Raw genomic sequence first — 8,359 nt, 5'->3', positions numbered from 1 at the left:
ATCTTGTAGTTCTGGTTCTCTTCTGCAAAACTGTATCTTCTGTCAAATTTGCCTAACAATCTGGTGTCAAATTCTCCATAGAAGGTAGGACTTGTTCCCCTTCGTGATCTAACATGGAAGGCTCGTAGAATTTCAAATTCTCTACATTCACAACTGAGTAAACATGCATATATGGTTGTAAAATGAGTTGATAGACATTATCACCCACCTTTTCTAGTACCTCAAAGGGACCATACCTTAGAGCCTTGATTTTCTTACCAGGCCCCTGTAGCCTCTCCTTGTTCAATTGTAGCCATACTCTGTCTCCCACCTTGAATGATTTCTTTGTTCTATGTTGATCATGCCTAGCCTTATATTTCTCCTATGAATTATGCAATGTCTCTTGTACATGTATATGGATTTTCCTGATCTTCTCTATAATTTTTTCATCCCTTAAGGCATATCCTATAAGATCTTTTCTCACTCCTCCGTGCTGCCCATATACAATGTCCAAAGGTGAAGGTGCTAAATATCCAAATCAAGTTTTAAATGGGGAATTTCTTGTAGAAGTGCGGACTTCTCTATTGTAAGAATGTTGTGCATATACCATATTTTCATCCTAGGTCTTCAGATGCTTCTGGTTGTATTCCCTCAGAAGCTGCACCAATGTCTTGTTGACTACTTTTGTTTGTCCGTTTGTCTGTGGATGGAATGTTGTAAATCTCTTCAACTTCATGTCCATCTTCTCTCACAATGTGGTCCAAAATGCACTGAGAAATATTGTGTTTCCATCTATAACAAATGCTCCTTGGTATCCCAAAGTGAAACCAGACCCGTCCAAAGAACAAGTTTGCTGCTTCTTTCCCATTGATGGTCTTTTTACAAGGCATCAAAACACACATCTTGCTGAACCTATCAACTTTGATGAATAGGTAGTCATGTCCCCTATTGGTTGTTGGTAAACCTCCCACACATTCCATGGAAATGATTTCCCAAGGACGAGTGGGTTGTGAAAAATTTCTTGAAATGCAACAATTGGAATTTATTCTTCTGATTGATTTTTAATGCAATTTATTATGTTATGGAAAAATAACAAATAAACCACACTGCAATTTCTTCACAATAAAAACACCACAAAAAATAGCAACTGGAACTAAGAAAATAGAGCACACACTCAATAAAATTGACACCATTATTTTTAGACAAATATCCCCGGAAAAACCCAAAGTGGGAAAACCAGTACAACAAATGAGGGTTTTATTATTATTATTATGCAACAGTGAAAATATGAATATAATTTGGATGCCAAACTTGGCAATCCTCTGCAAGATAATTTGGAAAAAAATTAGTGAGACAAATTTTGTCTCACTAGACACAGATCCAACTCCAAATCTGGCACAAATAGGCTACTCAAACTGCCCCTGCATCAACCTCTGCGCAAGCCAAACTCGCAATGCTTGGAAGCGGATCTGGTGATGTCGTTCTGCCCAACTCAACCTCTGAGAATGACTCGCTTTTCCTTCTAGAATTTCTCCCAGCCTCCAATACCTGAACCAATCCTCTCTTTAAGTAAATCAAGCCCTCCTCTGAAGCTACATGCGCAACCTCATTGAGGAAAAACTCGACCCTCCTGCTACTGACTCTCCGGAACTGGAAAATCCTATGGAATCACTGTCTCTTCTCCCTCTCTATCTCTGCATCTCTTTTGGCTCGAAATCTTCTTCCCTGCTTGACCTCTATAGCTAGATAGTTCAATTTGCTAAGGAAATCGACCTCTTAAGTGTGTTCTCGATCTACCCATTGAGTTGCTCTTATAATCTCTTGTTGTTGAACCAACGACCATGGTTAGATCCCTATCAATGGCTAATATCATATCAAACTCAATCCTTCTGAGTTTCTATAGAATTCTTACCTTTCTTAGTTAATTGTTGTGTTGTAGCGGCTACAACCACCCTCCAAAATTTTTCCTTGGCTCGTTTTGGAGCCTCCCTACCAACCATTCACATCACCTTGTCTTGCTTTGTCAAGTACATAAGATTCTGTGTTTTCTTGCACAAAGGCAACCCGTTGATAACAACTTGATGCATTCCCCTCACAGGTTGTCCACCCGGACTTAGTCCAGCTGCAGGCAGAGCAACTTCCCCAAGAAAATTGCGCATTTCTGGAGGGCAACCAACCTTCCCTCTAGAAATTGCGCAATTCTATCTGGCAGCTTGCTGGGCTCCATAATTGCTCAATTCTGCCAGCCAACACTCTGAGTAGGAATTGCGCAAATTTCCTATTAGTGCTGCTCAACCCAGAATTTGCACAAATCTGGGCAGTAGTCAGCTACTCTGCTAAGAAATTGCGCAAACCTCTTGGGTAGTCAGCCCAGATCCCAGCTAGAAATGCACATTTTTCTCAAGCATGGAGTAGTTTCATGCATGAGCAGTTCAGTTGACCAGTTCCACCCGAGACCAAGGAAAATTCACTTGCATGCATGCATGACTTGCTTTTTCCCGGAATATAAAAAGGAAACATGCAAAGGCATCCCATGATTCAGGGGGCTATTTTTAGTAGCTGAGGGTTACATGCAAAGTTGTTTTAGAAACTTCCCTCCAAGTGTCGCTTTTTCCTAGATTTGTGGCATGCACGTCATGAGCCCAAACTTATTTATTCGACACATCAGATCTCATTCTTTCACATCGATCTTGGAGTTCTGATATCCCACAACACATCTAGGACTCTTCGACACATCCGACTCAACTATTCACGGGTAAGTGGCCTCAACTTGTCTTTTTCAACATTTCTGTCACTTTTTGTGTATTCGCTTGTGTGAGTGTTGTTTGCTTGATTTATTTGAATGCTTGCTGTCATTTACATGTATACTAGCTTGTTCTAGCTCTGTTTCAGTTTTTGTTGCTATCTCACTGCTGTCGCATGCATGAAACTGTTTTGCACGAACGTTCACCGAACTGGCGAATCGCTTCACCCACATGCATGTTGATCTGTTTACTGAATCTTTCATTCATATTTTGCATGAATTTTCAATCACTTCTGCTTTAACTTAGTGTCGCCATGCATTCACTATCTTATTTTATTTCAGTTTCCCGTCGGCGAGTTGGGCCAACCTTGGCCCAGACTTTGCCTTCACTGAGACTGCATTGTGCAATATGGGGAAGGAAGCCTCTAACTTCCTCTCCATAAATGCGCATTTCTTCCCAGCACTTCCCTCTAGGACTGTTTTGCGCATTTCTTAGGGGCAGTGACTACTGGCCCAGAAAATTGCGTAATGCAGTCCTTGAGCTTGCAGTCATTCCCAGCTGGAATTGCGCATTGCATAATCCCAGAAGCCAACAACTAGTCTAGTTTGCGCATTGTGTAGATCTAGCAATCAGTCCTACCTCCCAAACAACCCAGACTGCCTTTTGTGCAGTTTTGACAGCCAATCACCCAGCCTCCTAGAAGAAATTACGCAATCTTGCCCATCAGTTTCCCAGGTATGTGCTGTGTCATTCCCCGAATTTGCTTTGTTTCCACTGACAGATTTCTTGCCATGCATGTTGCTTGTCTCCAGATCTTTCAGGTGTTCATATGTCTCAATGGCTTCCAAGAGAACAAGATCACAGGACACTGATGGAAATGCAGTTGGAGCAACAGTTGAGCAAGTGTCCTCTAGTCTATCGATCTATGAAGATACAAAGCTGTATCTAGACAAGGACATCAAACTGAAGTGGCAAGAAGTCAATGAAACATTTGCAAGCACTTTTGGGGAACACCTCGAAGACGTCAGGTGTACGTGAATGTTCAAAAGGCTGGCTTGTACTGGATTGTATGCAGATATCCCGTGTTTCCATGCGCGAACATGATACACTGGATCGTCTCTCACATTGATCCCAAGACGATGACCTTGAGCAGTCTCAGTGGGACGAAGCTTGCAACCTTCTGGGAACAAGATTATGGTGAGATGTATCCGATGTCAGAGCCTGTCACTGTCATGAACACTCCATTCAACTTACCCAATAGTAGTGCTAACTCCAAAGACCTTCTGAAGGACTGGGTAAAGGAGCCAACTCGATTCAGGATGACACCCAACTAGATCTACAAGAACAAGATAGTGAGGAAGGCATACCAATACTTGATCATATTTGCTTGTCGACTGTATGGCCAAGAAAGCACGGAAACCTTCCCACAGAGTTGGGTGGTTGCACTGGACCAATTGGCTAGAGAAGGAAAACCATGTAACTAGTCCGACGTACTAGCTCATTAGCTGAAGGAACAAGTAATGAAGGCTCATCAGTCACCCTGAGGTATGCATGCCTAGATGTAGTCTGTGCCCGAAAGGAGTTCTCGGGCTTGGAGTGGGCATGGTCACTAGCGGAGACTGCTGTGAACACATATTTCAAGCTGTTGTCTGAATGCAGCTTCAAAGGAGTAATCAGACGGTTGTTCGATCATTTTGTCACCCTTGCGTACAAGATGATATTCAAACAATATCCACGCTGCATGTCAAAGGGAGCAATGGAGGCATTGATAGGCATTACAGATTGGTATGCCTCATCGTCTGACACTTTCATCCGAATGTTCAGTGTCGAGAAGCCTTCGCATGTTCTGCTAAATTTTTCCATGGATGTACTTGTCATGCAGGAAGTAGCATATCACATCTAGGCAGGATTGACAAATAGACCGCATCGGAAGAAGAAGGCACCTTGGCTCGCTCTTCCGTTGCGGAATGGGTTATATGAGATCCGGAGTATCAAGCAAGCGGATGTCAAAGTAGAACTGATGAAAATGTACCCATTCGACCTCCGAAGCTACAATTTGTATGACCCACATTGCATTGTGAAAGATCACTGCACGAGAGTTCAGTTCAACTGGATCCACGGGGCATGTCATTGGGCCGAGGAGGACCCATGGAGATATTGCTACAATTTCTCCAGACCCAATGAATGGCCGGCTTAGCTGTGGAGTGGTTAGTGAAGCAACATGAAGCAACATCATGGAGAGCACCAACAGTGGCAACAGAGGCAAGCATACCAGTGCACGACAAAGGTAAGAGGAAGATTTTCGATCGCATGGAGGAGGAGAAAAGCTGCAAGTTTCGAGCAGATCCACTTGTAGAGAAAGCAACTATGGCTATAGAGGCAAAGAGGCAGCAGCGCGACAAGTGAATCGCGCGAAGGTAGAAGGATAAGAAGAGAATGGAAGAAGCAGAGAAGGAGTTGCATGAGCTGAGGGAGCAACTCCAAAAGGAACAAGAGCTGCGAAAACAGGAGAGGGAAGCGCAACATCAGTGGATATAACAGGTGGTGCAACATGTGCAAATAGATGAAGCAATGCCCGTACAAGTAGTTGATTCATCAGAACAACTGGCATCAGGCGAACAGGGTGAACCATCACAGGGGCAAGACTTCGCTCATGAGATAGAACAAGAACTTCAACAACTGGATGTAGACATGGAGCAACAGGAGTTGGAATAGGACACTGACCTCATGCCTCACCATAAAGAGGTCAAATCACCTGCTTCAATGCATCCAGATGATGAGCAAGTCTCGAATGACCAAGGAGGCACTGAGATCCTTGGTGATCAGCTGGAAGAAGAGATGCACAACATCTCGTTTGATGAATCCCAACATAGAGTTGTGCAGTCTCGCAGAGTGTCAACTCTGGAGGATCATACATCTCCTGCGCAAGTTGAGGAACGAGTGATCGTGAATGATGTGCGCAAACATCTAGCTGCCTTGGCCGATGCAACCAGAGTGTATGCCGAAGCCACTAGCTCAAGTGTTCGTTTCCTGATCACTGAGAATGAGTGAATGGAAAATGAACTACATATGGCCAAGCAAGGAGGAGACTTGGTGACAATTTCCACCTGAGCTGAACTAAAGAAGGAAATACTAGATGAAGTATTGTCCCTTGACACAGTTATTCAAGCATCGTACTCCAAGTTTGGTACCTTTCACAAGGAAGTCGTCCATCTCCACTGATGGCAACAACGATGTGCTAGAAGAGCACGTATCTTGATGAACTTGCATGCTATTGTTGATGACATGCAAACATGGACGATGAAGTACAAGGGAGCCCCACTTCACTTTCCTAAGATGATGAGGGTCAATGTGGTCGAGCTGAAAGCACGTATCCAGAGTCAGATCCAGAATTACGAAGAACTCCCATAGTTCATCACTAGCATACATGCTTCCCATGCACGAGTATTCAAGAGTATGGATGTTGTGGTGCACACACATGTGATCCCATCACTTGGGACTCTCACCCAGGCGAAGACAAAGAAAAAGGTCCGAGTTGAGCTTGACTTGTACTTCGACGAGTTGATGCGCATTGCCACCAGCCCAGACTTTCCCATCAGTGCAGACATCATGCACAAGTATGTTGTTGGTCTGGCCAACTTGAAGACAATGATGCGCATGCTTTCAGACGAGTTGGACAAAGGAGCCCGAGTAGTGTACCTGGATGCTATGGAGGCAAGGGTCAGGTTTTAGACAGATGTCACTGTAGAACACATAGACACCATCAAGGACTACAGACCTTGGCATCAGTATGTTACTATTGATCAGCATGAAGATGTTGAGGAGTTGGACTTCCATGGTTGTCTAAGTCAGAGTGATGTCTAGTTTGGCTTGCTTAAGCCAGTTGTGTTCCCATGGGTACATGTGCATTGTAATGCTAAGTCATGTCAAGTGTAAGTCAAATGTCAATAGTGGGTGTAACAATCATAGAGTAGGTGAAGAGTCATGAGGGTAGTTGAACAGTCACAAAGGGTAATGTCAAGGGCCACCCCACCCTTGTTATAAATAGTCCCTCATAACTCATTGTAGAGTCTTTTGGTTAGCCATGATTCCGATAATACTATCTTGGAGAGAGCTTGGACAGTATTGTAACGCACCTTGGCTTCTCCACCGCACGGAGCTAGTACATCTCTTTCGAGGAGCAGGTAGATGTGGCTGTAGTGTTCCACTATTGGGGCTAGCGGGTTTACATGGATGTATTGTATGATTGGAACTTACACTTCTTTACATAATAAGATCTAGCACGTTTTCATGCATATGTTGTTATTATAGTTGGACTGTTCCGGTTGCCTTAGCAATGTATGTTGTTTAACTTACGTAGTTATGTATGAATTGTTTTCTATGCAATTATATGAAACTTGTTGCAGATGTGTTGTTGGTTTAACAACTTTAGATTGCCAGTTGACTCACTTTCCAGCTTGTGATGTATCTTCGCTCGTGTGTTCCCTTCCCAGCGGAGTACTGTTACAGGTTGCCAAGGGGCGCACTAATCTCAACCCACCTATGTTAGAACCTCTCATGCACCTTCCTTGACTCACTGCAGTGGTCACACCCTTGCTACCGATAGAGTTATCTTACTTGCCTCTGTGCGAAATCGTGGTCAAGGCATTACCATACGACCCACTGCTGGGACTTCTAAACCAAACGGTTTGAGGTCTAATTGGGACTTCTTATTGGGGAGATCCCCTTGACATATTGGCGGGTCCAACACCGTCAACATTTCTGGCGCTAAAAGGAGGGCCAGATGACAAGCTGTGTCCTCTCATCCAATTTTAACCTTTGCATACCTTGCATGGATTCTTGCACTCTTCTCCCTCTGTGATGTTTTTTGAACCGTGAAGATGTCTCCATCACGGGGGAGTTTTTCGATCTCTTCTCCACTTATACATATGATGGTGAAGGTGAAGTGGCCTAGCCTAAGTACTTACATGACTTTCTTTCCATGCTTCATGAGGAAGATGGGTGTTCTGACGAACAAGCCAGCTTGCTGCTTGCACACACATTTTGTAGGTTTTAACCCCGTACATAAATTACTTGCATACGAATTCTAAAACACAGAAAATAAACAATGTGAGAGCATAACACATAAAACACATATACACAAATATTTTCCCCTAGATCCCAAAATCGGGACTACCAGCCTGATTTTTCATTATATTCCTTTCAATGTTACAATACATATTTATACATGCCGAAGCATCAGTACCATGGATCAAAAAACCATCGTGTCCAAAACCATGGACCGAAAACCATAGGTAGGTTCACCCAACCTAATATAGGGTCCAATTTTATTTTTTATTTTATTTATTTTTTTCTCGGACCCTGTAGAGGGGGGCTACTCGCCCCCCTCAAACCCCTCAGACAAGGCGGGCTGCCGCCCCCCTTGTGACCCCCTCATTGCGCAATCGGCACAACGAAAGGGGGGTTCCACCCCCTCTCTAACCCCCCAGTTCACTACGTAGGTTAGTCGTGGAAAGAATATAACACAACCCAACATTCTCCCACTTGTTGTTTTCTTTCCACAGGGGACCATAGGAGAGCTTAGTCATTTTTCCAGCCCTTGAAATGCCCATTGTTTCCCTACATTAGGAGAACTT

This window comes from Pinus tabuliformis, chromosome J (genome assembly GCF_031772625.1).
Source record: "Pinus tabuliformis cultivar Carrire ecotype Pingquan chromosome J, CPIR1, whole genome shotgun sequence".
In the NCBI taxonomy this organism is placed as follows: Eukaryota; Viridiplantae; Streptophyta; class Pinopsida; order Pinales; family Pinaceae; genus Pinus; species Pinus tabuliformis.
The sequence above is the reverse complement of the archived record's forward strand: the minus strand, read 5'-3'. Positions refer to the sequence as shown.